The following is an 18,872-nucleotide window of genomic DNA, read 5'->3' as shown; positions in this document are numbered from 1 at the left end:
GAGTCCTTGAGCTGGCCCCTAAAATATGCATAATAGTACAGTGATAATGGACGTCATACTAAACTCCGAATTATACACAAGAAGAATACTCTGTGGATTGATATAAGGGATTGAATTTGCAAGTCAAGCATTCCATCTCACTGTAAATAAGCACAAACTACATGGCTTCTTGTAATAAGGGTGAATTGAAGTATTGATTGCTCTTTTTCTTCTTTCAAACGTTGGGCACGATGTTCCTACAACACATTACACTGAAAAGGCGGGTCGAAGATGTTTTTTGACTCCGATTAATTTTTGCAAGTTTAATTCGGTGTTTTATATTGTTGGTTGATTCTGGTTTTGTTCGTTTTGTGATGTCCTTTTATCAAAAATTACCTCGAGTTGTGAAAATCGATTTAACAATGTTTACCCTTTAAGTTATTTCAACTAAAAATGCATTACTGTCGCAAGTAATGTAGGAAAGAAAGATGGGACGGAAGTACATGTATATACATACGGTTTTCCAATTTTTTTTTAATCATAGTATGTTTAACTTTCAAGGTGCATATCATCCACTGTGATATCATCTGTCATCGTAAACTTCCTATATTTTAATTCAACCCCCATACAAATATATTTGACACTCTGCAAGTAAATCGAACATTTTTACCCTTGGTTAAATTTAAATAGAATTGTATTTTCCCTGGCACATATGTTGTCGAAATAGACCCCTTCAATTACTTGAACCTTAGCTTTCGAATTATTTCTCAAGTCATCTTCAGATATATACATATCTACTCCTGGATCGTCCGCGAAAACGGCAAATATAATTCCGGGTTTTTATTAATTCGATGAAACGGGTTTCGTCGCTGTTTGGGATTCGTCTTTCAATTACTTCCATTTCATGCACAAGTTTATATTGACGAAAAGTTCAGGCTTCGCTAGTACAGGAATTACTGTCATCACGACAATTATAACATGCATAGCAGTACAAATCACGAAGTAAACTGGTAGTAAGTCTTTTAATATTGGTGATTGCACCTTTAAGTTACTTAAGTGACGACTTTAAATGATCTATTTGGAGTACTTCCGTTACATAAATTTCAATATGCATTTTACATTTAGAGGACTGTCTTGGTGTCTCCAATTTGTCTTTGCAAAAGTTGGACGAAATTCATGTAATGGGATTGTTCCCCATTTCCAAATTCTTTAAACAACTCGTTAAAAGCTATATACGATTAATAAAAATTGCAAAATTTAACCTGTGTCGAACCCATGTTCCCGGGCGGAGTCTATAGCAACATGCACTTTTCCTTTTATTTTTGGCGGCAATCATCAACCTCTTTTTCCAAATTTCATAACACAATTTGTTTTAATTATCATAAACATTTAATTGAAACTTAAGCACATGTAACGTCGGAAATTAGCGTCTTTAAGATTTAAGCCGTTTTCAGACTTTTGGACAAATTGGCTACCGTTTTGTAATGTATGGAAGCATTTTATTCCTTTAAGACCCAAATATGTAGTTAATAAGAAAATAATCTTGGCATTTTTTACTCTTCGTGTATCTAACTTTTGTTTTGATCAATTATAAAAAAAATACGCGTTACTTGCTTTGAAAAATGAAGTATCAACTTGGACACAATGACTACCGTTTGAAAAACGACTGTGTAGAGAAGATTTTATTGAATCCGCAATATTTGAACTCACATGTGATGAGGCAAATATTTGTACTATGGTAGATAGTATTATAATTGTCTTACTCTTTTTATTCATTTTCTGCTATATCTACTTTCAGTCGTTAATTCAAAAACGTCGGACAGTTTTCTTATTCCAGAAATAGGATCATTATACATAAGAGTTAAAACAGTTTTTCATAAATGTAACGTTGGACATCCATTTTTTCACATAGCTTTCTTATTTTAATCCTCAAATATACTAGGTATTACTTAGGATATGATGAAGAGCTGTAAAACATAATTCAAAACACATATTGAATTTGTTTTAATATTGGTTCGTGTTATCTAATTTTTATTTTGTTTTGCGGACGAAATTGTGAAGATTCTGTTTTAAATCGTAGGGGTTGTAGGAACATCGTGGCCAACGTTTGAAAGTAGAAATAGAGCAATCAATACTTCAATTTACATTTTTTTGCAAGAAGCCATATAGTTTGCGCTTATGTATAGGGAGAAAGAAAGAATGGCTTGCCTTGGTAGGACAAGATTAGTTCTCTATTAATTTCACATAATATCTACAACAGCATGTCTTGCTTTTTTATAAATCTTTATTCTCCTCTTTAATGTCTACAACACCATGCTGCACAGCTCTTATCGGAATCTTCCGATCGATGTAGTGGTTTATAAAATATATAAGTTTCTCACTGAAGGTATCCAAAGAAGGTAGCCAAAGATTTTGCAACGATGCAAATATCAAACTTTACAATATAAATAGAAATCTTTTAAACAATGAATGAATTCAAATAGCAAAAGCTATGCAATTAACAAATATATACTTATTAAGCGTTGTGTAAGTTATTTAACAATAAAATACATTAAATATGAAATTTGGAGTTTTACCAAGGGAGCTAATAATTAAATAATAACACTGTCTGCCACACAGCATTTCGTGGACTCTCCCTCTGGTGTCTTTCCTCCCTCTTTTATAGCGGGGCTTTTCAAATTATTGGGGGCATTATGATGACCTATAGTAAGTTGTTAATTTCTGTGTCATTTAGTCTTTTGCCAATCATTATACACATTCTTTTATATATAGCGATGTCGTTATTACGACAAAGCTATGTCGTTAAAACGACATAGTGATGTCGTTATTACGACATGATATGTCGAAATTACGACATGATATGTCGAAATAACGACATAGTGATGTCATTATTACGACATGATATGTCGAAATTACGACATAGTGATGTCGTTATATTGACATGTTATGTCGAAATTACGACAAAGCGATGTCGTAATAACGACATGTTATGTCGAAATTACGACATGTTATGTCGAAATTACGACATGCTATGTCGTAATTACGACATAAAATATTTTTTTTGAATGGCCCTCATCGGCTTCCGTAAAAACCTGTTAAAACATTATTAAACTTGACTTCTTGTTTGCTTAAATTGCGTTGTTCATTGTTTAAATATATAAATTCATCAAAAAAGAACAATTTTGAGGAAAATATCAATTAATACACAACGATTCTTGTTGCAACTAGACTTCCTGGATACCTTGAATGACTAGTTCTTTTTTCATACTAGGAAGAATTTATGTAAGAACAATTTTTGACGACTGAAAAGAAGCTAACATTTTCTTGAAACTTCACTTCCACTATATAGATGATGTCATCTCACTAAAAGTGCCAAATTTGTGACAATGCAGGACCCGTATTTTCTATTGAAATTAAAAAAAATCTCAACAGCCTCAACAGATATAGTTTACTCTAGCACGTATCTTGAAATCGACGATGAGTATTTGTTGAGAACGTTTTACGACAAAAGAGATTAGCATAAATCAACCCATAAAACTCTTCTTACTACTCAATTATAAACTTTTCATCCCTATGTAGCAACACTATAGCAACGCCTGCATATCTATACTACTAAAGGAGGAGACCGATTGCATTAAGCCTCAACTTCTCTGAAACAATAACAAGCCAGAAATATTTATGATATGACGTATAAACATGATAAGTGTAGTGTTTTTTTATTGCCTTTTGTCTTTGCATGCTCAGTCGACGTACTGCCCGCGAAATTAAATAAATCAAACTTTTTAAACACTTGCCCATTTGTAACGCAATTTCGCGACATCTTCTTATGGAGTATATATCTCCAAGTTGATACAATATTCCAGAGGTTGCATTAACTTCACGATTGTCGTGGTAGTGCGTAACTGCTAACAATGAATATATCAGATAAAGGCATCTATAGTATACCGCTATATTCAATAGTCATCAATCGCTTTACTAGTAACTAAAACAAATCCGGGTCACAAACAAAAGCCGAGGGAAAGGAATCAACTATAAATGGAACACAAAGGAATAATAAGAACACTGAACTGCTACAACAACAAACGCCAACATACAAAGAAACTGAGATTTTTCAATACCAACTGCCATATACCTGACTTGGTACAGGACATTTGAAGAAAAGTGATGTTTGAACATGGCTTCAAACCAGAGTTCAAATGCAAAGTTGAAATCACCCCTTTGAAAATTTAATGGACGTCACTACGAGTTGGTTGACAATTATGAAATATCTGTTTCACCAGATGACGATTGATAAGTTCCAACTGACGTAACCAACATACCGTCATCATACCCTTGAATGTCACCTACCGAATAATGCTTGGCACCGATGTAGGAATAACATTAGCCACAAGACGGGTGTCAGATGTGAAACATGATCTTGTATCCATTGGGAGCCCTGAGTTCACCCCAAATATTGTTTGGGGGTTTGTGTTACTCAATCATTAGTTTTATATATGTTGAGTTTTGTTTACTGTTGCTTGTCTAGTTCGTTTTATCCCCGGCTTTGTCAGTTTTCAATTATGAGTTTGATGCCCCTTTGACATATTTCGTCACTCTTCAAGTAGTAATAGTTTAAAAAGTTTAGATCATTGTAAATCTATCATAATAACGATTTGGTTATATATATATCACCGTGAGCACATAAGGTTATTTTCGCGGATACTTGTCTTATTGCGTTAATCTTCTTCATTACTGCAAGTTAATGTCTTTCAAGTAAAATAATACCTAAGGGACAACCAATATCTCAAATCATGAATCAAATAAACTTAATCAAAGCCATGAACACAATAAAATCATAGTCCTAAAAACAAACAGTATTCCACAAAGCACAGCACAGCATGGACACGATCACCATGATCACTGCCTAAAACAGCGAATGATCTTATGAGGTCAGGAAGGGTATTCAACTTTCTAATTTTGTTTATTTAACAACTGCTTATAGTATTTTACAAACACAATGACCTGCATTTGTATTTTAAAAGGTTTTGTTGAAAATACTTAAAGCATTTTTGATTCAAATAATTAAAGATATTTAACTTCTAAATACATTTAACATGTCTATCACAATTTTAAACTGAATAAGAAGCAGCAGCATTGTATTTAGTTCGTTTTCATCCTGTTTTCGACAACCAAGTGTTTCTAAACAAGGTTACTGATTTCAATGTTGCCAACGATTTAGTCGCAAAGTCATGTTTGCATTTCAACATGATAACAAAAAGTAAATAAGTTTGACCTCGTAAAAACATATGTTTACCTCAATTAGCTCGTATATCTTCTTTTCTTACTTTAAACATCCCTTCTTTTATTACGGAAAATCATTCTGCTCCTTGATATAGACAATTAGCGATGTGCAATCTTTACATAGAATGACAAAAATGATCGCAATTTGCAGATGGCAGATTTTGGGGCAACTGCAAACTCTTCAATAGAAGGCTGTTTTATGAACAATAATTATTAATTGCATCTTTAAATTACAAAAAAATATTCCTTGACCTAAAACATATACATTTATCTATTTTGTTCAGCATACATATATCATTCCCCCAAGATATATTTAGCTTTTTGAACAATTTTTCATTTTTTTAGGATTTGGGATGAATTTCAATTTTCGGGAAATATTGCGCATGTAACCTCTTATTTTTTGTTTGATTTGGAAATAATGTATCTTGTTATATAAAATTCCTATGATCTTTTGAAAAATGTTATGGTACAAAGAATAAGAAAATGACTTTTTGTTTAGTAATCGCAAAAATTGGAATGTTTTTTCATGACCTTTGACCTTGATTTAACAGAAAATGCACCGTACGATTTTTTTACGACCGGGCAAAACAGAAAGTACAGATAATTAGCTTTCGAATGATAAATAATACAGCCGTGTGTTAAGTGGGTGCATTAAAGTCGTTAACTAAGCGTTTTTTTGAAATAAGTCACTCGCCTATATATATATATATATATATACACATGGAAAAAAGAATTGCAACACCTTGATTTTTTAGAAATTGAAAAATCAGTCTCTTATTTTGGATGGAATATGATAAAATATTTGTAAAATAATATTGAAACGTAGTTAATGATAACATTGGCTTTAAAACGAACAAAAAATGTATGAAAAAAAAGGTTTTATCGAACTGAAATTTTTATAACAAAATGAAGTGTTTTTTGTACAAAAAAATGCATTTTACAAGTTTTACTGTAGTCGAACTTTACAATGTCAGACATTTCAAAATTAATCATAATTGTTCACATCATGGTTGGTCGATATACGCCAAATAATTAGTACTTTGTGCGCAGCTTCCATTCAAACGGATAACCGCATCTTAATGCCTTCTGATTCCTGCAATAAGTCGACTCATTTGTTGCTAAGCTAGCAGCAACCATTCTTAACAAAGGGTATTGTTTATTTCATGACCTGTTTGAACTGGGGTGTCCTTTCGTGTCCTTTCGTGCACTTTACGCCCAACAGTGTCCCATATATGCTCGATATGGTTCAAATTCGGGCTACGATAGGGCCAAGGAAGATAAACCGAATTCCATTTGAACAATGGATCTTCCTCCACGACGTTAATTTCCAACTTTGGCAAGCTCTGCACAATATTGGATACGGGCATCTGTGTGTCTGTTCGTAGACAAAGGTCCCCGAAATGTGGTTATCGTGCGATAATACCATTTCGGGGACCTTTGTAGCGATGAGCCGATCTTGAACAGTTCTTGCTTAAAGGCTCCTGTATGGTCATTATTCTCTTTTTAGGATTGCATTGTTTGCAATGGGTTTCCTTCTGACAAACCTTCATTATGCTTAATTTTCCCTAGCAGATGTTATAGGGGGTCTTCTTGACATCGGAAGGTCTTTAACATCGTTTATTGCCTGATTTTTATTCTCAAAACGACTTATAGTGGAATGGGGATGACCAACAATACGTGCAATTATCACAGCGGCATACCTGCTTCCCTCATGCTAGATATCTGCCATCTGGCTGCAGTTATGAGGTGTGGATGACCAATTACAAGATGTCACTAACATAAATTTATAAACTAGGTTATTTCAAGTGTTGAAAACAATGAGGATTAAAACATCTGTTTTAGTGTTTACGAGTACAGTAGCTGCATGTACAGATAAGAACCGATAGAGTCGATATTTATTGATTAAACTAAGGTGATATTTTGTGGCACCATTAAAGTCCACAATTCCTCTAAAGTCCACAACACCGCTAAAGTCCACAACAATTTTCCGCCAAAGTCCACAAACTTTCCGCTAAAGTCCACAAAATGACCTCCGCTGAAGTCTACAAGAAAACTCCGTTAAAGTCCACAATAATAAGTTCCGCTAAAGTCCACAAAAAAGCACCGTTAAAGTCCAAACATTTTTTTTTATTATCAAAAGATCAATTCGCTGTTTTTATACTCCCAATAGTATATATATCTAATAAAAAGCATGAACCCTTGTTTTTTCAAAGTATTTCTTAGCCAATATTTATGTAGCTGAAACATTCTTCTTTCCAGTAAATAGTTGAGAGATAAAATTTTCACAATTTTATAAAACTGCTATATTTTGGGGCCAAAAAGGAGTCTACTGTCTAACTGAACCTATTCCTTTCAAAAAGGCAATTTTATTGAAAGTTGAAAAGGGGACAAAGGCGATGTATGAGGTACTTAAAAGGTAAAATTTCCTAACATATCAATTTCTTGTCAGTTAGATCTTTTTGATTGAGTAGTAAAACCTTGTCTCTGTATGTTATACAATGAGCTAGAACGTTTTCGACTTACATTAATGATAAAGAAGGATAATATCCTACTGGTCGAAATTGGAAAACCGTCTACGTTTTCTTGTATTATATATAAACTTCTGTACCACTTTTATTGTACCACAACATAGTTTTTTAATGGTTAAGATTTGTATATTTAAATAATTCAATTTTGGATGAAACGCGTCTTCTGATTGGCTGACGTTATTTTGTAATGAGCCCATATACATAATTTAGTCATGTGACTGTGACGTCATCAACGTTTTTTCATGGATTTCTACGGTGTAAAATGGAATTTAGAATTAAATTATCAGAAATGACTGTAATATTTCTTCTGTCTATTCGAAATAACATAAAAAATGTGATGCACACTGTTAAATAACCCGCTACGCGCGTTATTCAGTGTTCACCAAATTAGTTATGTTATTTCTTCATAGACAGAAAAATTATTGCAGTCAAAAATGATTCCTTAATGAATTTAGTTTTTCTGGAACAGTTGAAGTTAGAGTATTTAAGCAAGATTGTGTGATCAATTCAAACAAATATTGATATGAGAATGTTCAAAATTGTTCGAAAGTTTTGATGTGTATCCCTCAGTTTAAGTTTGAAACCCGGATTTGTTTTTTTCTCAATCTATTTATGAATACGGTATACTACCGTTGCCTTCATTGAATCGTCGTATTTTAAGAATTTATTTTGTTTTAAGAATAATTTGACATTTTAGACGGATTTTTTTTTGTTGAAATTATGTTATCTTAATTTATGTAGCCAAAAACTTCCAGTCGAACTATGAAGATAGATCAGTAACAAAGAGGTTAAAAGAAAAAGTTATTTTTGCATTCTACACAATGGGGATGAATTCAATTTCGTTATAAATTGTTTTGATTTTAAAGATGAGAGAAATACATTCCTAAATCAAACCTTGATAGAATATTATTTACTGAAATTGTGTCTTCTACAATTTTACAGATTTAATAAATGTTAGGTTGTACGAGTTATATTAATAAAGCGAGTGTTTGTACACAATAAATACAAAATTGTGTTCAATCTGCCAAGCAATTAATCACTTTGACTTAATACGTGTCTTTAAAATAACACACTTATAACAACTACTAAATAATTGCATTTGTATTTATATAGTAGGTTATGTTGAAATAAATGACATTTTTACCTTTCATTTATAAAATATAAAATTTACCATTTACATAAACTGATGTAAACAGACTCTTGTTCAAATTGATAAAAGTTTTCCAAATGTAACTACCACGAAATTAACTGTAAGGTGTAATTGTTTTGGTTTATTGTTTTGGTATTGATAGTGTTTGGAACACTAGAGTATTTATTGAATTATTGTGTTTTTATCGTCAAATCAACAGGCATGTCGGTACATAGATACAGTGGAGATCACTTCTAACCTCTCATTAGAACTGTCAGAATAATCTGTCATAGAACTGTTCTAACCTGTCCTAGAACAGTTCTAGCTAGAACCGTTCTACCCTAGAACTGTTCTAGGTAGAACTGTCAGGATCAGTTCTAGGTAGAACTGACTAAATCAGTTCTAGGTAGAACTGTCAGGATCAGTTCTAGGGTAGAACTGTCTAAAACTGTTCTAGGTAGAACTGTCCAAATCAGTTCTAACCGTAGAACTGTCAGCAGAACTGACTAAATCAGTCAGGACTGTAGAACAGTTCTAAATGACGTCACTGCAGAAAGGGCACTTTAGAATTTAGAAGAAAAAAATCCGTTCCAATTACTTTACTATATATAATATTATTTTTCTATATTATTTACTGTTCAACAGTTACATGTATAAATATCGAAGTGGATAGACGGTTATCCAACTCATCGGAGAAATATTTTTATAAGATTGCATATGAACATCATTGTTTACGTTTCTTCGTTCCCCGTTTTTAACAGTCTCTTCCTAATTATAACTCTGCATTTAATTCATGGAATTTGAATCTTAATTTACCTTGTTTGCCTTGGATTTACATTCATGATTTAAGATTCTGTTTTGACAAATGTTCAAACGAAAATAGTACAGTGGATGAATTATGGGATATTGATGAAAAAAGTGTTGTTAAACGTAAAAAAAACTATGTAAGCTACATTTGCATTATCTCGAAGATAATCTGGGAGTCTGGAACGTCAGAAAAATATACTCGATCTGAACATGAATGAAACATTTGCCACTGGACGTTAGGCTACAAACGAAACCAATCATTTTCCTCCTTCAAATTATTCCAAGAAGAGAACTTCTCATACATGTACTTTTCATTTTAAAATAAAGTATATGAATCAGTCATGTGAGTGTTGGATGATGCCGATAAATAGTTTTGTTTAAAAAAAAACCATCATGAACTATACTGACTTAAAAAGTCACTTTTGTTACGATTCATTATTTAATAATTTAATTTTGGATGTAACAGGTCTTCTGATTGGCTGACGTTATTTTGTTATCAGCCCATAGAAAAAAGTTAGTCATGTGACCGTATCGTCATCAACGTTTTTTCATGGTTTGCCAAGGTTTAAATGGAATTTAGAATTAAATTATAAGAAATGACTGTAATATTTTTTTCTGTCTATTCGAAATAACATTACAAAAAATGTGGTGCATGCACACTGTTAAAAAACCCGCTACTCACGTTATTCAGTGTGCACCAATTTTTTTATGTTATTTCTTCATAGACAGAAAACATATTACAGTCATTCCTTAAATAATAATATTATCGATACAGAGAGGAAATAATAGCGCGCTAAATCGATGTCGAAATTTGGTATCGTCTTTATCATGCAATATCTGTCCTGGCATAGAAAAATTATTGGTTTACAATGAGGCCATACATGTATATATTTACATGATAAAGTATATATGTTCAGTTATGGTTGAAGCGGTCAAATAATGTTGTTATTAAAACAACTCAGTCTGATATATCGAAACTACTGAAATTTGTTAGCAATTCAATATTTTGAATATAAAGAGGACATGCTGTCATTTGAATTATACAATCCATCGTGATTGGTTGTTGTCTGCTCTATGTTCGTGTTGTTGTCGCTTTGACACCTTTCGCCATTTCCTTTCTCAATTTTATAAGTGATTTACTATGCAGCTATATAATTATCTATATATTAAGATTTACATAATAAAGTGTAAATATGGTCAGTTTTGGTTGCTGCAGACACATAATTTTGTTATACCAATCTGTCTTCGGTATGAAAACTACTGATATTTCATGTATTTGTTTATGATGCAATATTATTATTAAAAAGAGGACACACTGACACTCTAAATTGATGCAAAAGAAATTAGGTGTTCCAATATTTCTATCATTTGTATTATACAATCCATCCTAACATAACAATATTACAGATTTACTATGCAACTATAAGAGTAACATAAAAAAGAGCAAATATGGTCAGTTTTGGTTGATGCGGTCAAATGATTTTATTACATGACTCAGTCTGAAGTATGAAAACTACTGATATTTGTTTACGATTCAATAAGAGGATATGCTGGCACTATAAATTCATGCGAATAAAATTTTGAGGTCATTGTTTTCCAATATTGCTGCAACTTGTATATTACAGGCCCTCTTGACCTAAAATTATAACTGAATTACTGTTCAGCTATATAGATTTGCAGAAAAAAAGGGCAAATAAGGTCAGTTTAGATAGATGCGGTCAAAAGATTTTATTACACAACTCAATCTGAAGTATGAAAACTACTGATATTTGTTTACGATTCAATACTTTGAATAAAAAGAGGACATGCTGGCACTATAAATTCATGCGAACAAAATTTTGAGGTCATTGTTTTCCAATATTGCTGTAACTTGTATATTACAGTCCCTCTTGACCTAAAATTATAACTGAATTATTGTTCAGCTCTATAGATTTGCAGAGAAAAAGAGCAAATAAGGTCAGTTTAGATTGATGCGGTCAAAAGATTTTATTACACGACTCAGTCTGAAGTATGAAAACTACTGATATTTGTTTAGATTAAATACTTTGAATAAGAAGAGGACATGCTGACACTTTAAATTCATGCGAACAAAATTTTGAGGTCATTGTTTTCCAATATTGCTGTAACTTGTATATTACAGTCCCTTTGGACCTAAAATTATAACTGAATTACAGTGCAGCTATATAGATTTGCAGAAAGAAAGAGCAAATATGGTCAGTTTAGATTGATGCGGTCAAAAGATTTTATAACACGACTCAGTCTGAAGTATGAAAACTACTGATATTTGTTTATGATTCAATACTTTGAATAAAAAGAGGACATGCTTGCACTTTAAATTCATGCGAACAAAATTTTGAGGTCATTGTTTTCCAATATTTCTGTAATTTGTATATTACAGTCCCTCTTGATCTAAAATTATAACTGAATTACTGTGCAGCTCTATAGATTTGCAGAAAGAAAGAGCAAATAAGGTCAGTTTAGATTGATGCGGTCAAAAGATTTTATTACACGACTCAGTCTGAAGTATGAAAACTACTGATATTTGTTTACGATTAAATACTTTGAATAAAAAGAGGACATGCTGACACTTTAAATTCATGCGAACAAAATTTTGAGGTCATTGTTTTCCAATATTGCTGTAACTTGTATATTACAGTCCTTCTTGACCTAAAATTATAACTGAATTACTGTGCAGCTATATAGATTTGCAGGGAGAAAGAACAAATAAGGTCAGTTTAGAAATGTTTTCCCATATAATTGGTATCCTTGCCTAAAAATAAACTGGATTCCTGCAGTGTGCAGCTAAATGTATATAGATTTATATGATGAAATCAAATATGGGCAGTTTAAGTTTATAGTGGATCAATGGACGATCCAGAAAGGGGGGGGGGGGGGGTGGAACCCCTTTTTTGGACGATCAATGCATTTGAATGAGGACATATAGTTGGACCCCCCTTTTCCTGGGTTGGGACCCCCCCCCCCTTTTAAAACTGCTGGATCCGCCGGAACAACGTATTACATTAAGGTCAGATAATTTTGTTATGTAAAACGAGCCATCCTGACTCCCGGAATGACAAATGTAAAACAATTGAAATAATAATGCCCCCCCCCATATTAACGGCCTAATTTATGTTCAAAAAATGAAAGAAAAACAAATAATATATGTAACACATCAACAAAAGAAAATCACTGAATGACAGGCTCCTGGCTTGGAACAGTCACATACATGCAGAATATGGCGGGGTTAAACATGTTCTCTTGCCGACGAAAAATTGAAATAAAACCGGCAAAATAGCAAAACTCTTTATAATATTAATCGCTATTTTGTCGAAGCCTTTATATTTAGTCAAAGAGTTATTAAAACTTATAAATCAATTCTAGCCGTAGAATTTATAAATCAATTTTAGCCGTAGAATTTATAAATCAATTCTAGCCGTAGAATTTATAAATCAATTCTAGCCGTAGAAATTATAAATCAATTCTAGCCGTAGAAATTATAAATCAATTCTAGCCGTAGAACTGTTCTAGAAGTAGAACTGACCAAAGATTTGGTCAGTTCTAGGTAGAACTGTCTAAAACTGTTCTAGGGTAGAACTGTCAGGATCAGTTCTAGGTAGAACTGTCCAAATCAGTTCTAGCTAGAACTGACCAAATCAGTTCTAGCTAGAACAGTTCTAACCTAGAACTGACTAAAAGGTGTCAGGCTGACAGTTCTACGTACTGTCCTAGAACAGTTCTCCTGACAGATTCTGACAGATTTAATGAGAGGTTAGAACTGATCTCCACTGTATAGGAAGATGTGGTGTGGGTGCCAATGAGACAACTCTCCATCCAAATAACAATTTTAAAAAAAAGTTAACCATTACAGGTCAGTGTACGGCCTTCAACACGGAGCCTTGGCTCACACAGAAGAAAAAGCTATAAAGGACCCCAAAATTACTAGTGTAAAACCATTCAAACGGGAAAACCAACGGTCTAATCTATATAAAAAAAACGAGAAACGAGAAACACATATATTACAGAAACAAACCACAACTACTGTACATCAGATTCATGACTTAGGACAGGTGCAAACATTTGCAGCGGGATTAAACGTTTTAATGGATCCAAACCTTCCCCCTTTTTCTGAAACAATAGCATAACATCACAACATAGAAAAACACACGATAAAATATCAATTGGCAGACTTAACTCAATCAAAAAACGTAAATTAATACACAATGAACGACTAAATGTGATCTGCGATATCTGAATGCAAATGCGCAGTTAATAAAATATTAGAGACAAACATTAATTGAATAGCACTTCTGAATTCAAAAAAGTAGTGATGAGTGCATGCAGAATACATTATAATCATTATTCCCGCGCTATAGTAATACATGTATTATCAATCGGTTCGTTTTATAATATCCAAAAATTGTTATTTCCAAAGCGCCTATTTAATTTGTAACGAACGAAATTAGTGTTTTAACAAAACACAATACATTTCAGAAAATGTAAATAGACAAAGACGCCATACCAAACCATTCTTTGATTAATATGGCTGTATCAAAAAATGCACCCGTATCAAAGTGTTGTTATTTTGAATATCAAGATTATTAAGTTTAGTTTTCAAACGCCTGTCCCAAGTCAGGAGCCTCTGGCCTTTGTTAGTCTTGTATTATTTTAATTTTGGTTTCTTGTGTACAATTTGTAAATTAGTATGGCGTTCATTATCACTGAACTAGTATATATTTGTTTAGGGTCCAGCTGAAGGACGCCTCCTGGTGCGGGAATTTCTCGCTACATTGAAGACCTGTTGGTGACCTTCTGCTGTTGTTTTTTTCTTTGGTCGGGTTGTTGTCTCTTTGACACATTCCCCATTTCCATTCTCAATTTTATCTTGGATTACAATTAAAAAGACAAAAACTTTTTATAAATTTGAGTATAAGTGACACTTTATTCCAATAATAAATAGATATGTCCATATCGTCGGTGTTTTATAACTTAGTCTTTTAACTTAAGGTAGTTGGTTTGGTTTCCGTCATCTTGGATTGTATTGTAGCATTAACACATGGCATTAGTAAAATCTATTTGTTCTTACTGAGCTATAATCTGGATAATGCACAGCTAAGATGTGCATTAACTACCTCAGATATACTGCACAGTTCAAATCTATTTTTACCTTTAGGGGCGGTTCCTAGATTTTGAAGGGGCGTTATTGTATCAAATGAAAAAAGATATCGCCGAGTTTGGCGAGACTAAGAACAATATCGACTTTTTTTTTTAGCTAAAACACGATACTTGTCCAATACTAGGGTGTCGACATGTTAGCCTCCCCCCCCCCCCCCCCGAAATTGTCCATCTGCAATGAAAATACGATAAAATTGAACTTTGTACAAACATCGTAGTTTTAAAATAGGAAAAATGAAAGGTTTCTAAATCCTTTTTTTCATCTTAGCTTGAACATAAATTGTATTATTATATTTTGTGTATCTTTTTGATAAATCTTAAATCAGTGTTTTAAATTCAGAAAGATGGTAATTACTGCCAAAAAAGAAATGTATCTCAGAATATCCGAATTAAAGAATTCTGATTTGGATTATTTTAAGACTTAATGGAAATTATAACGACTTTTTGAAAATCTATTCCCCATATTTTTGGATCAAATTTAAAGGGGTCGTGTTTCTTTTAAAACAGGGAAATTAGCTAGAGATCAAACAGACTTCATTTAGATGAACGTGTTGTAAAAAAATTAATACAATAGATACAAAGTATTTTGGGAATGGGGAGTAAAAGATTGGAGAGAGAAACGTATTTTCTATTTATTCAACATTAAAATTTAGGTAATCGTCCTCGGTGTATTTTTCTCTTTTAAAGCATACCATTGAGGGAAAGAAATTCAAAAGCTCAATAATCCTTTCAGTTATGTTTGTTATCATACAAAGATTTGAAAGTACACAACTTGTCAAAGTCTTTATCGTCACTTATTAAATAAAAAATGGGAATAGATTTGACAGAAACATTTAAAAAAAAATCTACCATTAAATCGCAATTTTACAGTAAGTCTAAACCAAAAAATAAGTTATCAATTTAAAACTTACCCAAGTCATATTTCCCCTTTTCTTTACCCTACAAGCCTACAAGAAACGTTCATAGGATCCGTGGATTGCGGAAAATCGTCCACTTCTAAAACGTTCTCGTAAATTAGAATCATATTCAAAACAGTGTGGTCCTGGCCATTGATTGACGACCTAAATTATCCCATTGACTGGGACAGATTAAATGAACGTTTGTCGGTAACAATCACTGCTCACTATGTACTTGTTAAAGACACTGAATCTATGGGGTAACCAAAGGTTCTCAACACCTAAAAAAAGCAATTCGAAAAACGAATCCGGAATAATACGATGTATTGATTTATATCAATAATATAAATCAAAATATAAAGGTTATTCCTGAATAATTTTTCGAATTATTTTATTATTAAAGGCGTTAAGAACCTTTGGTGACCCCACAGTTTAAATTCTATAATAAGTAAGAAGTGAGCAATGATCGTTACAGACAAACGTTCACCTAATCTGTCCCAGTCAATGGGATAATTTAGGTCGTCAATCAATGGCCAGGACCACACTGTTTTGAATATGATTCTAATGACGTCATGTGTTAAAACAGTTATTGGCCAATCAAATCGGTATGTAGAGGTTAATCTGCACGCTCAGGGTGACCCTCTAACCCGAACTCCTTCGTCGTTCGGCTTAATGAGGGTCACCTTAGCTGTGCAGATTAACTTCTATATACTAACGTGCTTGGTCAATATCTATAATAACTTATAGCAGAAAAAAATCGGTTTATATCTTAGTTTACATGTGGACATTTTTAAAGAAGAATGTCATACATGACCTATCATCTGAATAAAAATGGTATAGTGTGTTACATCACATTGTTGCGAAAGTTCTTTTTACAAATACGGAATATTATTTGTTTGATTCATCTTTTTCCAACTAAGTCATTTAAGTTAGAGAATATAACTTAGGATAAGATTATACTGATATGTGTTATGAACTTATATATAATTACCTTTTATGTTTTGTGACTAATTCTTATATTTATTTAATTCGAAAGTTCATAATAATTGCTTGGTCTAGGGAAGATATACTCGCATGGGAAAGATTTTTAATAAGATAATTAAAATCTTTGAGATTTTAATTTGGGTTATATTTAATATTCTTACGCAGTTGATATGTACAGTACTCTGAAGAGTAGAAGTCCCATTTTTTTTTCAAGAATTTTACTTTCTTAATGTATAAAATACCCTCATAAAAATGATTTTAAAGTTAAATATTATTTCACTTTGACTTATAGTTTGAAGTATTATTTTTTTACAGAATTTCTGTCAATATTTTTTGTATTCTTATATCCTTTTCTGAATGATATTTTCTAGGCAGTACTGTCACTTTTCCACTAAGAAACATATGATTGAGTTAAAAGGCATTTTACTTTGGAGAAACTATTGTGACTTTTGGTCTCTCTTTTTAAAGTATGCAATATAAATGATCAGTATTATTTATTATTTTTCCAGAAAGATAATTTAAATGGTATCAAGTATGTTTAATTGCATTTAACATTGTAACATACAGAAAAAATACTAGGAGTGATCCCATATCCCACTTAAAAAATTACAAATTTCATCAGCCAGAGCTAGTCCAGCAATGTTTCTATGTGACATTTCTTTAATTTAAACAATTTTGTTGTCTTTTTTAAATTGTTTACCTCTAACCCTAATCAAGGGGAGATAACAACTTGCACACTGAATCGGCAAAAAAAACAACACCGTGAATTCAAGATTATTTTTAATATTTTAATTAGCGTGTATCATGACAATCAATCTCGATAAAAACTTCTCTGAAAAGTAATTGCAAAACGCTGATGAATATTCGTCAGATCTATTAATTACCTATCATTACGCAGTTGGCCGTAGAAATGAACAGATGTATTCCGAATAGACAATATAAAAACTTCCGGTATTTCGAAAGATTACAACATCAACCAATATACAATACAGTATATGCGTGAACACTTATGGGTTCATGTAACAATTTCCCATTAAAAATTATTGGAACTTTATTCAATTATCAGAACTTATTTTGCAAAACATTCTTATTCTACTGAATATTATGAATGTTTATGACAACTAGTAAAAGTGCTACATGCCAACCGTTGAATTTGTTTTGAAAGAAATCGACATAATGTTTTTTTTGGCGGACCGCATTAAGGACACTTTATTGAGCTGCGATGTAAACTCTAAATACAACATAACAACTGCATGCGCTTGTAACAGCAGGATACCAGGAGACGATTAATTTGTCGCTTCGAGTTGTCGGAATACCTGTATTTTTATAGTAAAAAGGTCGTCTACAGGATAAAACCGATGTACGTTTATATGCTACAAACGGATTTTTTCCTAACATACTTTACACATATTTTTTAGTTTTTGGTTTTGATACCTGTTGACATTGAACGATAAGCATAGTCATTGTAACTTCGAAATTGTTATAATGACTAACAAATTTCGTTACGGTTGACCTACTTTTTGCGGAACGACTGTTTTTTTAACAAACGAGAACTTACTGACATAATTATTGCAAATAATCATATGTTTTTGAAAATGTAATTGAAGGTTAAACTTATTTAGTATTGTGGCTGGCAAAGTAAGACATACTGAAAAGTCTTATCTTGAAATTATAGTTATTTTATCATTTAACAAAAAACTTAATAAAATAAACATTTCTTACCTTATGTTGTGAATTAAATGTACATAGTTGTGTACTCATATTATGTTTAAAAAGTTATATTCCTACTTTTACAGGTAAAGATAAATCGTTTCTTGTAGCTACATTGTTGTTTAGTAATACATAAGATGTGTATGAAAAAAGGGGAACAAACAGGTATTTCATGAATGATATTGCGAAATGTTTTGCATTTTTAACATAACAGTTTCGAATTTAGACAAACTGTAATACATAGACAAAAATGGATGTTTTTGCACCTCAAAAATCACTAAGAGTTTTCAGACAAACACGAGTTCTTTTTAATAGTTTAAAGGCCAAGCACCTGCCACTTGATATATAAACACTGTACAGGATCTATTATTATCTACAAAAACAGTT

The 18,872-nt window shown here is 32.3% G+C and overlaps 1 protein-coding gene across 1 annotated transcript in view; it reads right to left on the bottom strand.

Annotated features, from left to right (window-relative positions):
• LOC134708036 (angiotensin-converting enzyme-like) overlaps positions 1 to 18,612 on the bottom strand; it is a 147,743-nt gene extending 129,131 nt beyond the window's left edge. Inside the window, exon 1 of the mRNA XM_063568285.1 lies at positions 18,498 to 18,612. The gene's annotated coding sequence lies outside the window, so the exon portion shown is untranslated. The remainder of the gene's footprint in view (positions 1 to 18,497) is intronic.
• Between the last annotated feature and the right edge of the window lie 260 nt (positions 18,613 to 18,872).

Source organism: Mytilus trossulus, chromosome 2 (genome assembly GCF_036588685.1).
Source record: "Mytilus trossulus isolate FHL-02 chromosome 2, PNRI_Mtr1.1.1.hap1, whole genome shotgun sequence".
Classification (NCBI taxonomy): domain Eukaryota; kingdom Metazoa; phylum Mollusca; class Bivalvia; order Mytilida; family Mytilidae; genus Mytilus; species Mytilus trossulus.
The sequence above is the reverse complement of the archived record's forward strand: the minus strand, read 5'-3'. Positions and strand labels throughout refer to the sequence as shown.